Here is a 23,511-nt window from a genome sequence, read left to right as displayed (position 1 = left end):
TTCTATGGTTATTTTCCCTTCTGGTTCTAGGACTTCTGGGCAGTTTTCCTTTATGATTTCCTGAAAGATACTGTCCAGGCTCTTTTTTTCATCATGATTTTCAGGTAGTCCAATAATTTTTAAATTGTCTCTCCTGAGTCGATTTTCCAGGTCGGTTGTTTTACTGATGAGGTATTTTACATTTTCATCTATTTTTTCATTTTTTTGTTTCTGTTTGACTGATTCTTGCTCTCTCATAGAGACATTAGTTTCCATTTGTCCAATTCTAGTTTTTAACAGATTGTTTTCTTCTGTTAGTTTTTATACTTCCTTCTTCAACTGGCCAATTGTGTATTTTAGGGACTTGTTTTCTTCAGTGTATTTTTTTTCCAATTGGCCAATTGTATTTTTGAAGGACTCTTTACCTCTCTCATTTGACTATTAAAATCCTTCTTGAGCTCTTCTAAGAAAGCTTTTTGGGCTTCAGACCAGTTCATATTCCCTTTTGTTGTTGCAGATGTGGGTTTGTTGACAATGTTGTCCTCTTCAGAATTTCTGTCTTGATCTTCACTCTTCTCATAATATGAATCTATGGTATTTCTTTTTACTCATGGTGTTTCTTTATTCCCTGGCCTTTAAAGAGATTGAGCTCTCCTGCTGGGGAACAGAGGGTACTGACCCAAGCTTCTTGTGTTGGGAGCCTAGGTCTTGGTCACTGGCTTTGGGTGCTGGGGCCTCTTATGCTGGCAATTGGAGGCTGTAGGTTTCTGGCAGCTTACCTCATGTTGGGCTGGAATCAGCAAGGCTGGAACTTTCAGGCAATTCTAGGTTGCCTGCTTTTCCTTTCCTTTAGCTTTCTTCAGCTCCTTTTAGATGGGTGCTGCAGGGTGTTTATCTGCCTGGGGCCCCTGCAGTGTTGTCTCCCTGTTTCTGCTAATGCATGGGAGATTCCTTTGTGGTGGAGAGCCAAGGCTCCTGGTAGTTTTCTGAGCTGATTTCCATTGGTTCCCCCCTGCCCTCACTAAGGCACTTGGAAGTCCAGGTGTTGGTGTTTGCCTGCTCTACCACCTGGGCTTCAGGATTTCTTCACAATTGGAGGCTTCAGGGCTCCTACAGCTCACCTGGTGTTGGGTTGGAATCAGCAAGGCCAGGGCTTTAGGAAGCCTTTAGGTTGTTTTCTTCACCTCCTTTCAGATGAATGCCGCAGGGTACTTGTCTGCCTGGGGCCCCTTGTAGTTCTGCCTCTCTTATTTTTGCTGAGGCACTGGGAGACCCATTTGCTGGGCTGCTCCTCGTCTTTCTTGTAGTTCAGGTGTTCCAGGGTTTTTTTTCTGGGGTGATATTTTCTGGGTTTTCAGAGGTTGATAGGGAGAGTGAGAGCGACTACCTTTTCACTGCCATCTTGGCTCCCGGAAGTGAAACTCCAAGCAAAGACCTTTTTCCTGGAAACAGATAGCACAATTAATTTGTCTCTTGGTTACAAAAGGATTAGGAATATTTTCCTCTTGTACACCAAAGAATACCTTTTAAAATCTTGAAAGTTGTCATAGTATATATCAAGACTCCAAAGGGGTAGCTGTTCTTACCTGAAGAGACCAAGTTTCTATAGTTCTCCAGCATCACATCCCTGTACAACTTTTTCTGAGATGGGTTCAATTGTACCCATTCTTCCTGGGTGAATTCCACAGCCACATCCTTGAATGTCACTGATTCCTGAAATAACAAAAACAATTGTGCTTACCCAGCTATAGCTCTCCTATAAAGTTCAAATGTAAACTGCTTGCCAGCAGGGTGATGGAATGCAGGGCATTAGGACAGCAAGTGGTACATGCAATTTGAGTCAACCACACTGACTCCATTTTGTGGACTGACTCAATTCTGGAGGTAGCTCAGTTCTTCTTCTGTTCAATTATAGGTCTAGTCCAACTTGTCTTGTGAAAAAAATTTATTCAATTGAGGGAATTGGGAGAAAAAATTTTTGCATTGTTTGAACCTAGTCCTTCCTGGCTGGGAAATCAGAACACCTCTCTTTCCTTGCTGTTTGGAGACCCTTAACTAAGGACCTAGGTTATGCTGACCAGAAACCCAGTCAGATCCAAAAAGACTGATATAAGGAGTTCTCACAATTCTACATTTCAAGCCACCCATATGTCTTATCTGCAAACTGGCCCCACAGTGAACAATTAGTTATTCTTTCTAAGTTCCTTTGATTGTATACAGACAGTTGACGGGACAGGTACACCTTTTTCTGAATTCAGGAAATTGAACCTATTGCCCCACTCACCCCTTCACATACAAAGCCAATAATCGTTCCTCCAATTAGAAATCAGATTATGTAATATTGTGCTATTTGCTTCTAATTAATTGGCTTTGTTTGCTTTTAATGTATATAAGTACATCTTCCCCTATATTCGGGGGTCTAGCCAAAAGTTGAGGAAGGGGCCTGGTCCCAGTTTGCTCTGCAATTGTCATGTCTTAATATAAAATTGATATGCCCAAAAGATTGAATGTTCATTTCCTCAGTCATTTCATCTTTCCCTTGCTATAAGAGATGGGTTCATTTATTTATTTGCAGCCCAGTATAGTGTCTGGTACACAGCAGGGACTTAAGAAGTCCATAATCAGAAATAACTATTACAGACACACACACACACACACACACACACACACACCCCTATCTCATAGTAGCAGCCATCTCTAGGATTGGGGGTGAGAGAAGGGAAAGAAAAGAAATTTACATGATAACTTTGTATATATTTAAAAGAAATGGCAAGCTGTACATAACAGACTCGGAGTTTCACATGCAATCATCTTTTTTCTTTTATCGTAGTATGTTTTGGAAATGCTTGTTTTGTTCTATGAATTAAAAACTAAATGAATAAACATTCTGAAAACAGAACTCCTCCCAATTGTTTGGTAAGCTCCTGGAGGACATGCGCCATTACTGTCATACTTTGTATCCTCCACATTCAGTATGATGCCTGGCACTTTGTAGGTGCTCAATATATTCTTATCATGGTAAAAGGTTCCAATGACATCAGTTTTAAATGTGTGGTTTTTGCATGTGTATTCTTATTTTACAATGTGCACCCATAGCTCCTACTTCTGCCCTCTAAGTTGAAGCAGTATTATGGCTAATTCCATTTCTACTTACTGAAATAAACAATGAAAATGAAGTAGCTCAAGACAGAGCTATCACATGAGAGGCAGGTAGGTGGTGCAGTGGGTAGAGCACCAGCCCTGGAGTCAGGAGGACCTGAATTCAAATCTGACCTCAGACACTTGACACTTACTAGCTGTGTGACTCTTGGCAAGTCACTTAACCTCAATTGCCTTAAAAAAACAAAAAACAACAACAAAAAACAGAACTATCATGTGGCTATAAGTCTTCTCTTCCAATCCTAATACAGCCAGTTCCTTTGACCAATTGGCCTGACCACTTCACCACTAAGGCAGTTACCTTCTTCTTTTCATCCAGTTGCTGTGCTCCTTAAAATGTGGTGCTCTGAAATGAACACCAACCATTGTGTTCAATGCTCCTGGAACCAGAAGAGCAAAGGCAAACATGGGGGACTACAATCTCCTGTCTGTAACAGCATGTGAACAATTTTTTTTACTGCTGAAAAGGGTGATAAAGGACCACAACTTTTCAATTCATATATTTACAGCTGGAAGAGACTTTCAAGTCTAATTTGCTCATTAGAGAAGAAAAGTGACTTGCTTAAGGTCAAAAAGGGAATGAATGGTAGATGTGCACTTTGAGACCAGGTCCTCTCAGCTGCAAATCCAGGGCTATTCTCACTGTACCATGTTGCCATTCCCTTTCTGTATAACCAGATCAACTGAGTTTTTACACTAAACATTCATAAGAGCACTCTTTTAGGCAGCAAAGATCTGGAAACAAACTGAATTCTCACCAGTAAGGAACATCTAGAAAAAATGGCATATGGATTTCCTGTCATTTATATACTTGAAAATAAGAAAGATGAGGAATTCTGAGAAGCAGTAGAGGATGTACATTCACTGACACAGTGTAAAATGAGCAGACCCAACAGAACATAGTACACAAAATTACAAACATATAATTTTTAAAAAACCCACCAAAATATGCTGAATTATAAGTAACTGAAAAAAAGGTGACTACATTTATCAGACTTATGGATAGGTGAACAATTTATAAATAAACAAGAGACAGACAGCAAAGTCAGGTATAAAATAGATAATATTGATTACATTAAATTAAAGAGATTCTATATAAATAAAACAAAAACAGCAGAAAATTGGGGGAAAATTTTTACAGGTAGTGTATTAAAGGTCTCATATCTAAAATATATAAAGAACTTTGTCAAACCTATAAGAATAGGAATCATTCCACAATTAGTAAATGGTCAAAGGATATGAACAGGCAGTTTTCCAATGAAGAAATCAAAACAATTTATAGTCATATGAAAATAATCTAAATCATTACTGATTGGAGAAATGTCAATGAAAACAAACTAGAGACATCACTTTACACCTAACAGATAGGTTAAAATGATAGAAAGGGAAAGTGACAAATGTTGGAGGGGATGAGGAAAAACAGAGACACTAATTCATAGTTGGTCTAATACTATAATCCAACCATTTTGGAGAGCAATCTGGAATCATGCCCAGAGTTATTAAACTACCTAGACCCTTTGACCCAGCAATACCACCACATGATCTATCTCCAAAGATGATTAGGGGAAAAGGAAAAGAACCAAATGTTCTAAAATGTTCATAGCAGCTCTCTTTCTGGTGGGAAAGAAGTGGATATTGCAAGGATGCCCACCAATTGGGGAATGGCTGAACAAGTTGTGGTACATGAATGTGATGGAATACCACTGTGCTATGAGAAATGTTGAGCTATAAGATTTTAGAAAAACATGGAAAGATTTGCTTGAAATAATGAAAGCGAAAAAATGAGTAGAAACAAGAGAACATGTACACAGTAACAACAATATTGTTTTAAGAACAACTTTGAGCGAATAAATTATTTTATCTATTACAAATACCCAAATTAAACATAAAGGACATATGAAGAAAGATGCTATCTGCATCCAGAGAAAGAACTGATAAACTGAGGTATGTATAGAATAATTTTACATATATGCATATATATTATACGAACACACACATACACACATTTATTTGTGTCTAAAGGTAACCATCTCTAGGGTGTAAGAGAGATGGGAAGAAAAAGAAATTTACATTATAATTTTATTGTATATTTGAAAGAAACAGCAAGTTGTACATAGTAGATTTGCGGTTTTAAGTACAATAAATCTTTTTCACTATACTGTGTGAGGGAAATGCTTGTTTTATTCCATAAATTAAAAATAAAATTTAAAAACATTACCACTTCTGATAGTAGAGAAGATGGAGACCATTAAAGGAGAATGTTTTATGAACTATCAGATAAAAGTCATTATCACCGGTATTTTTGTGCCACTACTTCTTTGTTATAAAAGAGGATTAAATTTTGGAGGGTAAAGGAAAAGAACTCTGTCTTGAAATGTCTGTGGTGAAATAGCACAAAGGCTTATAGAAAAAATGAAAGAAACTTTTCTAATTGCTCACTACCACTCATTCCTTGCACAGATGATCCAGTCTGTATTCCAATCACCTTTGTGCCCTTCAAACGTTTTCAGGAAGCCTGCTCTCCAGCCACAAGAGGTCTTCCAACATAGCTGCCAGCATAACAGTAGGCTGACATCATGTCTCTTCTGGATTACCCACAAGCTAAAACAGCCAGGTAGCTCAGGGGCTATGGCTTTGATTGGAGAAGTAACTATAATTGCTTCAATTGCTATGTACATTCAGTCTCCCTTCATAAGCTTTCTTACACAGATATGCTTTAAAAAAAGGGCCATTCTTAAGGGGCAGCTAGGTGGTTCAGTGGATAGAGCACTGGCCCTGGATTCAGGAGGACCTGAGTTCAAATCTGACCTCAGACACATAACACGTACTAGCTGTGTGACCCTGGGCAAGTCACTTAACCCCATTGCCTAGCCAAAAAAAAAAAAAGGGGGGCCATTCTTTGGCCAGTGGTCTTTTTTGGCAACAAACATTTGGAAAATTCTTCACAAAGGTAAAGAAGAGCACTGATTCTTCATACTCTATGCTGGTGACTTTAGATCCTGGTGAGCCAGTGATTCAACCCCTTTCATCCAGGTTGGATGAAAGAACAAGGATCCAAGAAGACTTCAAGAAGTTGGAAGAATGGATTGAATCTAATAAGATGGGACCTAGGAAGGATCAATGTAAGCTACATTTCTGGCCTGAGGCACTAATGGAAGTCTAATTTCAGGACTTTGGAGGACAAGTTTTTCTCCTCATCATAAGTGGGTTGCATATTGCTATTAAAAGCAGCTGAATGACTTTGTTTAGGGATCCAATGTGCACGAAGCCAATGTGACAGTTTTGATTACGAGTCTGTGTATGAAGTCTCAAAACAATGTACCAAATGATAAGAAAATGACAAAAATGTCTCATTATTTGAACTACACAGTGCCCGGATTTACCAAACCAAATATAAAAAATGCTCATTTAAAACCAAAAACACCCAACTAATCAATAAGGGAATAATTATTTTTATTAACAAAATGATTGATCTATTATATGAATGTGATGGGGTGCTTGTGCTTGTACTTGTACCCCAATTTCTCCCTAGTCTCAGAAACACTGTCTCTAACAACCATTCCCCAGCCCAAGGACACTGTGCCTAGCAGTTATTCATGCATGGGCCTCAGCACAACCCTTATCTCTCTCCCAGGTACAGCTACACAGAGCTGGGCTGCTCAGGCCTCTGCCCTCAGATCATGTCTCTGGAAGCCTCCCAATTCCTTAGTAGTTCCTGTCTTGTAAGAAAGCTTTCCCTTGTTGCAGAACATTCTCTCATCAAGACAGAGGGAGAGGGGTGCCTTGCCCAGCCCAAGGAGTTCTGTCCTTGGCCAGCCCAAGGACTCTGCCTCCTGCCAGACTCCAAAGATCCATACCTCTGTCATCTCCCTCCCTGTCTGGTATACTCCCTGTACTTTCCCATTCATAGCCCCCAAAGACACCTGCACTTTTGGATTACCTCATCAGTGTTCCTGGCATTTCTTTCCCATGCTCTTTTCCATATAAACCCTAGCTGCATTCTCAGTCTCTGGCAGGATCCTTAAGAACCCTTGCCCGCTGAAAAGCGTAACAATAAATCTTTGCCACCTTGAATTAAAGAATGCTTGAGTCTGTGAATTCATTCCAGACAACCCGTACTGTACTCCGGTCTTTAAGGGGTCACAACCTCTCAACCTCTTACACCGCAACAAATGCATAAAAGGAGGCTTTGCTTTATGAAATGATGTACTACAAGAGTCCTTTAAACTTCTATGGTGTATTTAAAATATGATTTGATTAATACAACTTGTCGTGGACAAGCCAACTGCATTAAACAAGGCAAAACAAAATAACTACTCTTTAGTTCACTCTGCTTTAGGAAAGCTCCTACCAAGGGGGAGGGCCCTGGGGTAGAAAAGAAAAGAAAAGCACACCGTGACACTTATTCACTGTAATCTGTGGTTTAGAATAGTTTCTTAAAAACAAACAAAAAACAAGGCTATCCCATATATGAATGTGTGTATAGATATTCATGTGTACTAGGGCAGCTAGATTGCTCAGTGCATAGAGTGCTGCACCTAGAGTCAGGAAGACTCATCTTCCTAAGTTCAACCCTGGCCTTAGATACTTATAAGCTGTGTGACCCTAGGCAAGTCATTTCACCTTGCTTTGCCTCAGTTTCTTCATCTGTAAAATGAGCTAGAAAAGGAAATGGCAAACTACTCAGTATCCCTGCCAAGAAAACCCCGAATGGGGTCAAGAAGAGTCAAACATGACTGAAAATGACTGAACAAACTTATGTGTACACATGTAGCTTTCTAAACAGGTATATACATACACAAGTATGTCAAGGTTTATATATTTCATGTTTGTTTCCACGGCTTCATCTAGCAAGACATTGAGTTCAAATGTAGCCTCAGACACTATCTGTGCAACTCTGGGCAAGTCACTTAGCTAGCCTCTGACTCAGTTTCCTCAACTGTGAAATGGGGATAATAATAGCACCTACTTCACTGGGCTATTTTGAGGATCAAATGAGATATTTGTAAAAAAAAAATCACTCAGCACATAGTAGGTGCTATATAAATGCATATTCCTTTCTCTTCCCTAATCTATACCTCTCAGTTTGAGGAACTTTGTCAAAAACTTTGCTAAAAATTTAGATAAACTATATCCAAAGCAACCCCACCATCTACTAGTTTAGTAATCTTTGTCAAAAAAGGAAATGAGATTAGTCTGGAATGACCTGTTCTCAATGAAGCCCTGCTGGCTCTTTGTAATTATTGCTTTGATTTCTAGAAGTTCACCAACCACTTCTTTAATGACCAGTTCTAGAATTTTCCTAGGAATTGAAGTCAAGCTCGTTGGACTAGTTTGTCTCTTCCCTTTTTAAAAATTTAGGACATTTGCCCTTCACCAATATTGTGGTACCTCTCTCATTTTCCATGATCTTTTCAGTATCTCTGACAGTAGTTTGGCAATTGGTCCATTCACACCTACCAGTTCTTTTAGGATCAGAGGATGTAGTTCATCTGAGCCAAGTGGCTTGGGTTTATCAAGGTCAGCTAGGTGTTCTCTTAACTATCTCTTTACTTATCCTGGGTATCAGATTTCCATGAGGCATATTTGTTCTGTCATTTTTGGTGTAAAAGTAATTTCTTCTCTGCAGAAAATACAATAAAATTTTCCTATCTATCTCAAGCAAAATTCCTATCCCTTCCTAAATCCTCTTTTTTTTCTCCCCAAAAGAGAAAAATCCCCCCCTTTTTTTTGTCCTTAGCTTCCCTCATTAGCCTCAGTTTATTCTGAACTTTTTTGCATTGCTGACACTATTTTGACAGTATTTTGCCATGTTCTCATATTAATTTTCTCTTACCCGACTTTGCTTCCATCTTTTATACATTAAAGGAAATTTTCTGATCATGCCCTCGGATAAGAAAGGCAGCATGGTGTAAAAGGTGAAAAACCAGTCTGAGTTAGAAAGCTCCAGGTTTAAGTCCTGTCTCTGACACATACTGACTATGAGACCTGGGCAAGTCACTTTACCTCTGAGTGCCCCGGGCAAATCTTTAAGATTATAAATTGTAGAATAGTTGCTAATCTGTATTGTGGAAGGAATTTTCCTTGCTAAGAGTTTCAAATGCTAATAAAATCAGTTTCAGACCAAATTTTTAAAATTATTCAGATAAGAGTTGGACTGAAAAAGTCTAGAAAGCATCAAAGAAAAGACAATTCAAAAAGGCAGATGTGGATGCCATCTTGGGTCTTTATCTCAAAAAGAGACAGTTAGAGACTGAACTGAGATCTTAGAAAGGGGAACAATTGTGCTCAGCAAAGAGGCTGCTTTATAGCTGACAACCAGTAGATGGTAGCAGAAAGCAGCTCAGTAACAAGGGTAATCGGCAGTTGGGCAATCTCCAATCCACTAAACACTTATTAAGCACCTACTATGTGCCAAGCACTATGCTAATATCAGACGTATGTTTTCCCTGGTCACCCAAGTTTCCTATATGAGTGCCCCTTCACACGAGGTTCTTGTAGGTGTACCCAACCTCCCTGGTGGGATGCCTGTGGATGACTTTCTGAATTCGTGTTTGAATCTTTCAACAGTTTTGCTATGCTGTTTGAGTAAATGTCTTTGCTTTAAACTAATAGACCTCTAGTTGGTCTAGTTAGTAAAAGAAACATAGCAATGGGGCCTCATAAACTGTGGTTAAGAGTGGCTGCTGATCCACAAAATGCCTTAAATGTGGGCTTAAATAGCTTTCTGTGGGCCTGTATGTAGAGGGTCCCCTGGACTGTACAGTATGACTATGAACCTAACAAGTCTAGATGTCTCCTTTCTCTTTCTTTACTCCTTCCCTTCCCCCTCCCTTTCTCCTTTTTCCTCCACTCCCTTTTCTCCTTCCTTTTCTCTCTCCAAAGAACAAAAAAACCAAAAACCTAAAACCTCCACTCCCCCAAATCCTTATATACGTAGGGTGTGAGACTGCATTTTATTAATGCTTTCTAGAGAAGTGAAAACTAACAGGTGGTTTTTATGGTTCAACTATATTTTTAGCTCTCTTGACACACACTATAGCTAACAGCAACTGTAAAAGCATGGTAATAAGCTACAGGACTAAGTGTAAGTGATAAGCTCTATTATTACAGTTGAAGCTAGTATTTCAATAACCAAAAAAAAAAATCAATTATTTTGATTTTCCTGTGAATGACTGGGTGTGGGTGAAATATCTGGGATTTTCTGAGGAGCAGTTATGAACTGGATTTTGAGGATAATTTTAGAAAATGACTCATAGTTGATTTTATCTGGCCAGCGTTGACTTTCCCATTCATCCTTATCTCCAGGGTGTAGGCTTCTGCAGTTAGCTAAGTGTATGAACATATGAACTCTTCACTTACTGCCAGCTTTACCCAGTCTAAATATCTCTTCACCACTGCCTCTTTCAGTTTCTAGAACCCTGGCTGGCCATGGGAATTCATTTGATTTCAAGAACAGTCCTACTGCTCCACAAACACTTTCCTTGAGCCTCCAAGTGGTTAATACCTTAGAACTGTATTATTTTAGCTTAAAGCTTTAACTTCTGCTTAAATGCAAACCCAGAGAAGGATAACTCTTTAAACTGTGATCTAGCTTGTTAACCACCAGAATGGCCAAGCAGCAAAAGTACCTCTACCACCTCTGTTACACGAGGTTATGTGATTTAGTGCTGGAAGGGACCTTAATCCAATTTGCTCACTTTACATGTAACCTGTGCCCACCCAGTGCTCTTATCTATTTCAATTATTATTGTTTTCCCCTGAGCTTGGGATCAAGACAGTGATGATTCAATTATTGTGCTATAAGAAGTGACAAACAAGGTGATCTCAGAAAAACCCAGAAAGACTTACATGAACTGATGCATAGTGAAGTGAACAGAACCAGGAGAACATTGTACACAGTAACAGCAATATTGTTTGATGAAGAACTGTGAATGACTTAGCTATTCTCAGCAACACAATGATCCAAGACAATCCCAAAGGACTAATGATAAAGCATACTATCCACCTCCAGAGAAAGAACTGATATTGTTTGAATACAGACTGACACATGCTATTTTTTACTTTCTTTCATTCTTTTTCTTTTATTTGAGTCTTTTTTTTTTGGTAAGTTTAAAAAAATTTTAAACTTGAATACAAAATAAGAAAAGAAAAAAGGAACAAACTTAAATACCAAAACAAAAATAATACAAAAGCAAAAAAGCAAAAAAGCATTGCCACATGCACAGAAGAATGTGAGAGAGGGATTCAAAATATACAACTTTCCATTTCAAGAAAACCAATATAATAAAAACTATGCACTGTGTTAAGAGCTGTCCATCTTTCCTTTGCTTCCTTGTAAGTTTTCTTTTGTTCTCTGCTATGCACTTTTTACTTTGTTCTTTTTTCCCAGAAGAGTACAACTAACCATGGATATTTTTATATATAGATATATACACATATCAATATGCATACATCTAGACACATACACACTAAAATATACATATATACATATTCATACATATACCCATATTACATACATATACTTAGATATCTATAATCATACTCATATATAGACATATACATTCATATGCATCTATGTAAGACTGTACTATACTTATTTGTCCTCTGGTTCTCTGAGAGAGGATAACCTCTTCCTTCATATGTCCAAGTCTTTCCATATTTTTTTTTTTTACTTTTAGGCAATTGGGGTTAAGTGACTTGCCCAGGGTCACACAGCTAGTAACTTGTTAAGTGTTTGGTCTGAGGCCGGATTTGAATTCAGGTACTCCTGACTTCAGGGCCGGTGCTGTGTGCACTGCGCCACCTAGCTGCCCTCCATATTTTTCCAAATACATCAATTTATCATTTCCTATATCATAACAATATTCCAACCTTATACTGTCTAGTTGTTTTAAATAGTCCAAAACAACATTGATGAATATGGTTGACACATGGTGTAGTTTCCCTATTTTTCTCTTTTGATTAAATCTATTTTAGCCTTAATTTTGTCTGAGATTATGATTACTATTCGAGTCTTCTTGTACAAAATGACTAATAAGCAAATGTTTTACAAGATTGCACATGTGTAACCTATATCTGATTGCTTACTGTCTTAGGGAGCGGAGAGGGGAAGGATAGAATTTGGAACTCAAAACTTTAAAAAAACCACATATTAAAAATTGTTTTAACATTTAATTGAGGGGAAAACAAAATATATTAAGAAATAAAATCAAATACCCCCCCTCCAAAAATAGTGATGATTCAGAGAGAGAAAATCTGGTAGTTTCTGATGATCCCTATTTCTCTGAAACAGGAAACTTGAAGGTATAAGAGGGAATAAGTTAGAAGGATATGGGACTTGTCCATTGGCATATAGGTCTGGGGGACCCCTTCCCTTCTGGAGATTGGGACTTCCTGCTCACATTGCAGGAGATTGAGGCTACATGGGGCTTAGCATGAGTCACCTTGAATTTAACTGCCCTTGAATTTAAATGGCTGAGACCTTCTGCTTACCATGTAGGTGACTGACAACTGACTTGAGGACTGGCTAAACTCATAGTGTACACTAACAGAATAATTTAAAACAGGAATGAGTAGTCTGATTTATAACTACTGTTACACTCTACTGGGAGGCTGATATTTAAACTTCTCCAGGAATATAATGCAGCTTGCAGGACTACTAATTAGGCATTTTAAATTCTACCTCAGCTCTGCACTGTCCAAACAATTCTACTGGTAAAATGGCCAGGCCTGAGACAATCTTATTATTGGTACCAATTCTCTCCAAGAGCCCTGGAGGAGTTGCCAGGGAATTCTCTCTTGCTGCTATTTAGTTCCAGCCTAATGGGACTTGGGTCCTCTGTACCTCTCAAACTCACAAGGTCATCTGCAAGACTGGACATAGCCATCTCAGGGTAGGTACTCATTCACCTAAGATATGGAAAGAACAAACACAAAAGAGGTAGCCTAAACCCAGGCTCAGCCTTACCTAGGTAGGATCTAAGCCTTAAATGCTATATATTTATGGCTGCGTCAGGGATAGAGTGGGGATTAAGGCAAATTGCCCCTTTTCACAGCTCCCTCTTGGGAAGCTACTTGAAATGATCCTGACAGGATTTGCAACTGGAAGTGAAGAGAGACTGAGCAAGCAGTTACTGCTTTTCATATACCCACAGAGTTAAATCAGCACTTCCAATTCCACTTATAATAAAGGGACTCTTCACCATTTCAAAGTACAAAGCCTTCAGCCCTTATCACACATGTCTGGAAGTAGGACTTAAATCTCCCCATATAATCTAGAATCAGGATATGTCAACCCCAAGGATATTGTGGGGGAACCTGTGGCTGCAAGGTTAAGTTAGGAAGCCAAGGTCAAAGGGAAAGAGAAAGCAGAGGGGAGTTAATAGCTAGTGGATAAGGTTTCTGCTGGACATGTTTCCTCCTCTTGCAGACACTGAGGGATCTACTGGCAACACACAATATGTCCTGGTAGATGATTTGAGCTAGAAGCCACAGGGAGAAACGAGTTTCTGAGAGTCCCTCCTCCACCACTCCATTGAAAATAACAGAGAGCTGAGGTTTGTCTGGTGTCAAAGATAAGCCATAACACCTGCTTCCCTAGAATTGTTTTCCAGTGCCTTATATTCCTATGGAGAAATAGCAAGGCTTTTCTGAGGCTAAAACATAGTCCCAAAGCTACAGGTTTTGTTCCTGGTAGGTATCCACAATAACGGCAGGAATATGGGAAGACAAAAATGATCTTACCTCCTTTGCTTATTTTCTCTTTGGTTTAAATTCATGTGTATGTTAAACTAGAAAAGATGCTGGGAATGTCTAACTTTAAGTGACAAAGCTGTCTGGAAGAGCTATCAGCCTGACCACATCAGGGAGATAACAGCTAGCACTTTTAATAAGGACTTACTAAGGCATAGCTGCTCAGCCCAGTAAAAAAGTCAGGCAGAGAGCCCCCATGCTAAGATGAAGCCTTTTTACTTTTGTCCTTCAGCAGAGAGCCCCGACCTCTCTCTTCCAGATATCTTTGTCACTTAGGGTTAGGCATTCCCAAACTCCTCTCTGGCTTTAACATACAAATAAACCAGAACCAGAACAAAGGTAAGCAAAAGGCCAGGTCATTATTCTCTTCCTATGTACTCCTCACTAATGCCTTTATTAAGCACACTCTGTCAGCAGCAGAGCCCTTCATTTGGTGATATATTCTGGCTACTGGGGAAACCTTTCTCTCCTTTTATCCTCCTCCTAACATAATGCTCCCTATGCAATAGGTGCTTAATAAATGTTTGTACAAATGGTGCTTGAAAAATTTTCCAATATATCTCCCTATAGCAATAAGGAGGTTTCAAAATCATTTCACTGACCTTCAAGTGAAATTGAAAGTAGCTGATGTTTAAATGTTTGATGGTGGTTGTGATGACAGTTTTTTCTTCTACTGAAAAACAATTTTAAAATCTAACATTTGTCCCTTTCGCCATTTCTCTCCTCAGTTTATTCAAAGCTACAAGCATGACTGCTCAATATTAGGCAAAAACAACAGAAAAGAGAAGTGTTATTCAATTATTCTCTCCTTCAGGGACATTTTATTTTTCTGGCTCATTGTCCCCACGAATGAGGGCCCCGAGACTGTTACTATCTGACACTCTCACAAGGCTAGACATCAATTCCCTTTATAAAATGGCTTGCAAAGCTCAAAATACAAAACAGTTTACTTTATAAATTGGTGGGCACAAAAAAAAGGATTCATATCCCAGGTCTTAGAGAGTCAAAAGAACCCCTGAAAATAACCTTTTCCACAGTCCTGTATAGTCTCTGTGACTTCGAATACTGACCTGGATGTGGTTTTAGCAAGGTGGCAGAGACTCAGGTTTGATGTTCCTTGTTGCTCTTTGCTTTCCGCCTCCTAGGAACAGTGCCTGACTCCTGTTGAGAAGTGAGATGAACTCCAGGAATTCACCTCAACTCTCAATAGGGGTCAGTCACTTCTCACAGGCCCCACTTATTGTCATGGTTGGAATCTAAGACAACTGGCAACTGAAGGAGAAAGAAGAGTCATTGCAACGGGAACTGGAAATGTGATGGTGCCCTTCATAGAAAAAGGGAGCACTGAAGCTATTTTTTACATATTACCAGATGAGTGGTTCAGTAAAATCTGAAGTGGTAGAGTGCTGTCAGGTCTGCCTCCACAACAGTTCTCACATCAGTCTTTTCCTCTAGTCACATCATTATCACCCTAGTGTGGGTTCTTACCACAAGCCTTCTGGTCTGGCTTTTCCTGCTTCCATTCTTTCCTCCTCCCCAACCCATCTGCACACTGTCAAAATAACCTTCTTAAAGCACACATCTGACCATGTCATTCCCCTCTTGAAAAATTTTCACTGACTTCACATGGACCCCAGAATAAAACACAAATTCCTTTAGTTTGCTATTTAAAACCCTTCATAATATAGCTCTAACCGGCCTTCTCAAAGCATTTCATATCATTCTTTTCAATGCACTCTGTGTTCTTGCCAAACTGGGCTACTATCTGTTTCCCAGATTCTACATTTCATCTCTTATCTTCCTCTCAAAATCCTTATTTTTACTGAAGTCACAGCTTATATGTCACTTCCTATTTGAAACCTTTCCTGATTTGTACCCCACCCCATTCCCCCACCGGTTAAAGGGCTCTCTCTTTTCCTCAATATCTTTGAATGGACTTTTCTCCTTTGCCTGTCCTATCCCCATCCTGAGAATGTAAACTCCTTCAAGGCAAAGACTGTCATTTTATCTTTGCATTCCTAGTGACTAGTATGGTGTCTCGCACATTCAACTTGATTGTTGAATTAAATAGAATTGGCAAAAAGCAGACTGCCTGTCCTGCATATTTCTTGTTACCTTGTGAAGAAACAACCTAGAGAAAAGTGGAAAGACGCAGAGAAGTGAGAGGTTTTAGTCTGAACTGGGGAGTGTTGAATGAATGTCGGCTGATTCATAAGAACTGCCTTGAAAAGATATCAGCCCACAGAATACTGTAAGAGTTCAACAAATTATAGGGTTTACTCACTAGCCTCTCAGAATTCTGTTACTCATTGTTGATAGCTATGCCTCTTTTCCTCTACCTAGCTAATGAATTATCTCTTAGTCTATTATTCTCCCCAGATCCCTCCCAATTTTTCTTTACAGCTACCAAGATTTTCTATCACTAGTCAACAATTCATTCTAACCCCTATCTCAGTCCATTGACTTGCAGCTGGGGCCCTGGATTAACAGCAAAGGCTAGAGTTTGGGGTTCTAAATCTGCCCTACCCATCAGCAGCAGCATGGACCAAGTTGTTACAGCCTGGTAAAAGAGAAGCAGTGAGAGGCTAGGACCACTTGTAATTCTCTTGTATCTCGTAGGAAACATCTAGCTCAGTGCTGATCAGGCACTAGTCACTTATAGATGCAGACACTTACTGATGTGAATTCACTTTTTCATTTGTACACACATCATACACTATATATCACCCCACAGCCACAAACCCCAGATTTACCCAAGACTCACTTGGGTCTCCATCTCAGAAACACCAGAGTGTATAGCTCTGAAAAGAAAAAAAAAGGAACAAGGGTTCTGACTCCCTCAGATCCAGTTTAAGAAACTTTACTCTAGTTTGACATTTTTTAAGCTAACTTAAAAAGACATGCACATTAGAAAAGCCAATGTTCTTGGAAAGTACAGAAAATGCATTTTCAATTACATTACAAGATATGTGATTAGAATAGTCCCTGATGTTCTGATCAGAAAAAAGATTGGGCAACTGAAGAGACTAGGTTATAGAACTTAAAGTGTTAGACTTTAAAAGGACCTTAAGTAATAATAATAACTAATAGTGCTCACTATATGCCAGGTACTTTGCTATGTGCTTTACAATTATGATTTCACTTGATCCTCACAATCAGCTTGGGAGATAGGTGTGATTATTATCCCCATTTTATAGATGAGGAAATTGAGACAATCGAGGTTACATGGCTTGTTTATAGTCACACAGTAAGTTTCTGAGGCTGGATTTGAATTCAGATTTTCCTGACTCCAAGCCCAGCATTCTATACACTGCACTACCTAGTTCCCTACAGAATAAAGTTCAAATTTATTAATCGGGCATTCGGTGTTATCTACTTCCTGTCTTCAACCAAACTTTCCAGTCTATGTCCCTTTACCCATTTTACATTCCAGACAAACTGGTCAGCTTATCATCTTGTGAACACTTTCTCCTCTCCTCAAACAGTTCCCTCCTTTTTGCCTTCTATGTTTTCAAAATCCCATCCATCTTTCAAGACCAAGATCAAATGGCACCTCCTCTATGAAGCTTTCCCTGATTTCTCTAGTCAGAATTTCTTGCTTGATGCCTCCCTCTACAATACTATCAAAGCCTTGTTGTAATTCCCCTCTACCCTAGTCACAATCTGCCTTGCTGTTCTATCCACGGCACCACCTAAATATAGTTAAGAAATACAGTGAATCCTCAGCCTTGCCCTTTGACTTTTAGGACTTCAAGCATTAAAGTGATTTTATTAGTAACCTCACTTTCACTTTCGAATTGACAACCCACATTCCTAGCTATGCACAGTAGAGGGAAAAAAAACACCAGAGGAAGGATGCAAGCAAGTTTATATCCAAAATAGGAGGAAAGTATTCATAAAAGTGTTGGTGAATCTACTCCAGAAGTAACCTCTCAAGTTCATGATGAGGAAATTGAAGGTAAATGAGATGGTGGTCACCTCTACCCTCTGGACCAGCCAGCCTAGCAATTGTCTGGCCTACACCCACACCCCTCACCCCCTGCCACTGCCCCTGGCTTAGCCACTCAGCAGGGGAGTTGGGAGTTCAGACAGAGTCGGACTAACCCTGAAGCACATGCTCTTCATCTGGGAACAGTTTAATCACAGGGCCAAAAGGGAGATTAGAGATGGCAGGTTGCCCTTTTCCCTTTTTTACCTTGGTGTTCTTCTGATGATGTACTCCTGCCCTTCCTCATCCAATCCAGCATGGCCTCTCCTCTCCCTCGAATTTTATGGGTGATTTCATGGTTACTATGTTAGGAGAAATGCATATCATCAGAATTAATGTTTTGTTATAAAGAATTGTATGCAGAAAAGTGTATTTTCAGCAATTTCTAGCGAATGATTACGGTTTGGGGTGGTCTAGGGGACCTAACCCTTAATTTCCCATAGGTTCAATGTATCAACACGCAAGTCTTTTTACTTTGGGGCTGTTTTCTAGGAACACTGTCCCCATGAAAGCTGTATATTTTATGATGCAAGATGAAGTGAGCAGAAGCAGAAGAACAATTTACACAATAATAACCACACTGTAAAGACCACTAGACCACTCAAGAATTCTGACCAATGCAATGACCAACTAGAATTACAGGATGAAATGCGCTACTCATCTCCTGACAGGGCTCTGAATGCAGTCTGGTTTTTTTTCTTTTGGAAATGGCTAATGCAGAAATTAGTTTTACTTAACTATACGTCTTTGTAATAGGGTTTTTTTTCTTGCTTTCTCAATAGGGGAAAAGAGAGGGGAGAAAATGTGTGAGGGACAGAATTTCATTTTTAAAAAATATTTAATTTTAAAAAGATTTTAAATTAATTTTAAATTTAAAAAGGTATTCAACCTCCTCATTTGAAGATGAGATAACTGAGAACTAAAGTAAAATGTAAAAAGTAAAGTAAAATGATTTATTTGCCCAAGGACACAGAGTACTAGTTTGGTAACAGAGCACTGACTGGAACCAAGGTTTTAAAGCCCACATACTTGTACTTATTAGATTTAAGAGTGTTTTGTTTATGAGAGGGTTTTTACTTTTTCCAAGGTTGTCATATAGAAGTAATACCTCATACATAAGGCGTACTTCAGAGACATTATCTCAGACCCAGTGGACAAGAGTGAAAGCATGTTTTTCAAAAGTGATACCTGGAAGAGTCTAAGCACAATGGAAAAGAGGTAAAGAAACAGCTGTGTGTGGGAGGTAGCAGAGCCACAAAGATTGTTGCAGCTGACAACTCTCAGGCATGTTGGAGAAGGAGCTGCAAAGTGTTCTCACAACTGATTTTCATAAGATTGACAGACCATAAGTTGGGTGAGGCTGAGAAGATTCAGTGTGAGCTAAGGCTAGAATTTCAGCCCCAACAGTTACAGGGCAACTTGGAATGAGAATGTTTGTTTTGGGGAGTAGGGAAGAGATTGGACTGTGTTCTAGGTCCCAGGTTGCTCTCTATTTGCCACACAGGAAAAGAGATTGTAGGAAGACAAGGAGGAATGAAAAGAAGAGAAAAGCTGGGAAGATAGATTTAAATGGCCTGAGAGCAGAGGTTCTTAACTTTTATTATATGATGGAACTCTTTGGCAGTCTGGTGAAATCTACAGATGAGGCCCTAAAATGTATAAAATACAATATATAGGATAGCAAAGGAAAGTAGTTATATTGTAATAAAGATGTAAATTTTTTTTTCCTATTCAAATTCCCAGACTTGCTGAAATCTGTCCCCAGGTTAAAAATACCTGTCCTAGAGTTTGGGGAATCAGTGTGTATGAGTTTGCCTCAGGTTCCTTCTGCTGCCCATAAACAGACATGGAATTTTAGGTATCTTTCCGTGGGATTTCTGTTCTTCTTGGGACACACAACTCATTTTCCTAGATCTAAAACCAACTGAGTAAGTGCTAAAGCAAACACAGTGATTCATATAAATGTAGTACAATAGGGGGCATTCTCCTAATGTTACAGTCCCTATAATCTTGCATTCTTCAAGACTGCAGTGCACTGTATTTAATATAATAGTAAGCTGCCAGGCAATCCGGGTCAACGTTGCTTCTTGCCTGCCAGCCACTAAACCTATCGGCTTCCACCTATTCACAAAGGGTTGAGGCGCATCAGCTGATTCCCCACCTGCTGCAGCTGTGTCACTACAGCAAGTTCCCCTTCCCAGATGAGAGTGACTTCTCTCTCCTTCTGTCTCAGCGTTTTGACAGCTGACTCTGTTGTGCAGATTTCATGAGGGGACTGGCTTTCCTCAAACACAGGCCTCAGATCTCCCTAGTCAGACACCTTCGGGGCTTCATCAGGGGAGGTGTGCATGTCTGAGCTTCATTAAATTTACTTTTACAACAGGGTCCCATGAACCTTGACCTAGACATGCCTGAGAGATTAAAGAAAGGCTCAGAAAATGTGGAAGCCACAACTGTGGCTGACCTTGTGACATGTCCCCCCAACCTTTTCAGTGTTTTTTGTATCTATTATCTTGGAAAGTTTGCACTGTAGCCCTGCACACTTCCAGTTCTAGATCTTACAGTATGATAAAGCACACAGGGAGTATTGTTTCCCTGGGGACACATACATACAACACAAGAGAACAAACACAGGAAAAGTCAACCAGGGACACTAGACTTCCCTACCTCACTGCCTTGCCAGATTTCACTCACTTGGCTCACACTTCCTTCAAAGACAACCAGCTCTGTAACCAACAGTATAATAGACCATACTGTAATACCAGCCAAGAAGTCTTGCTTTTAACTTGCTTTTATCTGCTGGATTTAGACAGAATGGTCAAATTTGACCTCAGACACATGATACTCACTAGCTGTGTGACTTTGGGCAAGTTACTTAACCCCAATTGTCTTGAAAAAACAAACACAAACAAAACAAAAACAAGAATTAAGTGGAGGGAGAGCCTACTGGTGTTTGGTGGTTTACTTTAGGTGGTACAAGGAGTATTGGTGGAGGAGGTAAGATTTGAACTGTGCTTTGATGGAAAGAAAAGTCTTAGATCAGAAGCAAGCAGGAGAGGATTCCAGTTCCTGACAGTGACTAAACCAGCCAGGCTGGGTCAGAGGGATGGCATAGGGGAATGTGGGGTAGAAAATGCAAATTGAACAGCAAACTTTAGCTTGAAATAAGATTAATCAAGGTACTAAACATGAGAATACTGACCAATGTAAACCTCTGAAGAAAAATTTAAAATTGGACATTGACAAGAGATTGAGAAGACAGAGAGAGAGACGGCAGTCAGCACAACAATCAGAAGAGGGAGGTTAATACTTCCCCTTCTCTCCTGCTCAACAGCAATTGGTTATTGCATTTGGGGTTATATTAATCAAATAAAAATAGTTCAGGTTATAACTCTCTTGTGATCTCTGTATTCTGTGCAAGTAACCAAGACCTAGGCTGAGATTGTGCCTTTTCTTAATAATCAGGGCACTGAATACTGGAAATCTCCCCTTGAGTAATAATTTATACTCCCATCAAGTCTGAACAATCTTTTTACATAGAAGAGTGTTGCCATGCTTTGGCCTGTGATTAGGTGCTATAATTATAGAGAGCTGATTCAGGGAATTGTGGCTGTGTTTCCAGTGCAAGAGTTTTTGTAGTTGTCTATTTTAAAATTCCTAGAATTCCTGCCATCCTGCCCACTCTTTTCTTGAGCTCCAGAAGGCCTGGGTGTCTGGCATCAAATCAATAAGTATGTATTGAGCTCTTATAAACAAGGCACTATGCTAGGCATTGTTTAAGATGGGGATTGGGAAGGGTCTATACAAAGAAGTTCAGTTTTCAGTCTAGGTAGGGAGACTTGCTATAACTATGTGAAAAGATAAATAACCATAAAAGTTTTAAGTGAGATTCAAGGCAACTTACTAAGATGGCTAAAAAGTTTTTCCCACTTTACTCACTGTGTTGTCTTCTCCTTCCCCTACCCCAGAACTTTTCAAATCCTCTTACTGGCTGAGTTAGCAGTGAATGAATTTCATTTCTCCTTATGCCTCTAGCAGTTAATATCTAGACCAAACAAATGGCCTTGAAGTTTCGATAAGCCTCAAAAAGACACTTAGTAAAAGTCTGGCTGGCAGTCCTTGTTCTGAGTTACTGCTCATTAGGGCAAAGAGCTTTGTGTCCCTTACAATCTCCTTCTAATGAAAATTTATAGTTCCTGTATATATCATCAAGTGCACAAGTACAATCTGCAAATATACATTAAATATCCATTAATTTTCATATAGTATGGTAACATATACAGTACCCCAGATACTTAGCTATTTGCAGGTAGGTACCTAGTACACGAATTAGATCATACAGTGTAGCAAACACAGAGATAACATTCAAGCACATAGTAAAAAGCATTATATAACATATATATATATATATATGAACTATATAAGCTGTACATATTATGCAACATCATATTTGAATTACACAAAATACAGAGGGAAGGCACTAGAATTAAGAGGAGTTGGGAAAGGCTTCCTGTAGATGGCAGAATTTTAGTTAGGACTTGGAAAGCCAGGGAAACTAGGAGCTGAAAAGAGGAGAGAGAGCATTCCTGGCGGAGGGACAACCAGAGAAGATGCCCAGTTGGGAGATGGAATGTTTTGTTCATGGATCAACGAGAAGGCCAGTGTCACTGGAAGGAAAAGTATAAAGAGGGGTGTAAGATATAAAGATGGGAAAGGTTATGGTGGGGGAACTAGGTTATGAAGGGCTTTGAACACCAACTAGAAGATTGTGTATTGATCTTCGAGGTGATAGGGAGCCACTGAAGTTTATTGAGGATGGGGATGACAGGTTGGATCTTTGTTTAGGAAAATCACTTTAGCAGTTAAATTTAGGATGGACTGGAGTAGGGAGAGACTTGTGGCAGGCAGACCCACCAACAGGCTATTTTAATAGTCCAGGGGTAAGGTGATGAGTGTCTGCACTAGGGTAGTGCCAATAAGGGAGGAGAAAAGGGGGTATATTGGAGAGATGTTATAAAGGTGATAGTACCTCCAAGTCTACCCAGGCTCACAACCTAGATGTCATTGTCAATTCTTTATTCTCTTTCATACTATCCCTCATATCCAATCTGTTGCCAAAGCCTGCAGATTTTAATTTTTTAACATCTCATACCTACCTCTTCTCTTCTCTGACACTGCCCCCACTCTGAGACATGCCCTTATCCCCTCATACTTGGACTACTCCAGTAACCTGCTGGTTGGTCTTCTTGCCTCTAGAATCTCCCCATTCCAGGCTATCCTCCACTCAGCTGTCAAATAACCTTCCTTAAACACAGATCTGACCATGTTAAACCCAACACCCACCCCCTTTTCAGTAAACTCCAGGGGTTCCCTGTGCTCCAGGATCAAACATAAAATCTTCTGACATTCAAAGCCCTTCACAATCAGGCCCCTTCCTACCTTTTCTAGTCTTCTTAAAATTTACTACCCCACCCATACTCTGCAATCCAATGACACTGACTTCTTTGCTAGTCCTGGTTCTCAAGAAATACTTCATCTCCAAACTCTGGGGATTTCCACTGCCTGTTCCCCACGCCTTCTTTCTCCTCTCCATTTCCTGGTTTCCCTTCAAGTTATGGGACTTCCTTCAA

The 23,511-nt window shown here is 39.6% G+C and overlaps 1 long non-coding RNA gene across 1 annotated transcript; it reads right to left on the bottom strand.

The window, feature by feature from the left end:
• Window positions 1-1,501: 1,501 nt before the first annotated feature.
• LOC144456831 (uncharacterized) lies at window positions 1,502-18,688 on the bottom strand. The gene is made up of 2 exons (XR_013485966.1): window positions 18,089-18,688; window positions 1,502-1,692 (listed from the first exon to the last, which is right to left on the bottom strand). It is a non-coding gene; the product is annotated as an uncharacterized LOC144456831 (long non-coding RNA).
• Between the last annotated feature and the right edge of the window lie 4,823 nt (window positions 18,689-23,511).

This window comes from Phascolarctos cinereus, unplaced genomic scaffold (genome assembly GCF_003287225.1).
Source record: "Phascolarctos cinereus isolate Bilbo 61053 unplaced genomic scaffold, phaCin_HiC Scaffold_1;HRSCAF=81, whole genome shotgun sequence".
In the NCBI taxonomy this organism is placed as follows: domain Eukaryota; kingdom Metazoa; phylum Chordata; class Mammalia; order Diprotodontia; family Phascolarctidae; genus Phascolarctos; species Phascolarctos cinereus.
The sequence above is the reverse complement of the archived record's forward strand: the minus strand, read 5'-3'. Positions and strand labels throughout refer to the sequence as shown.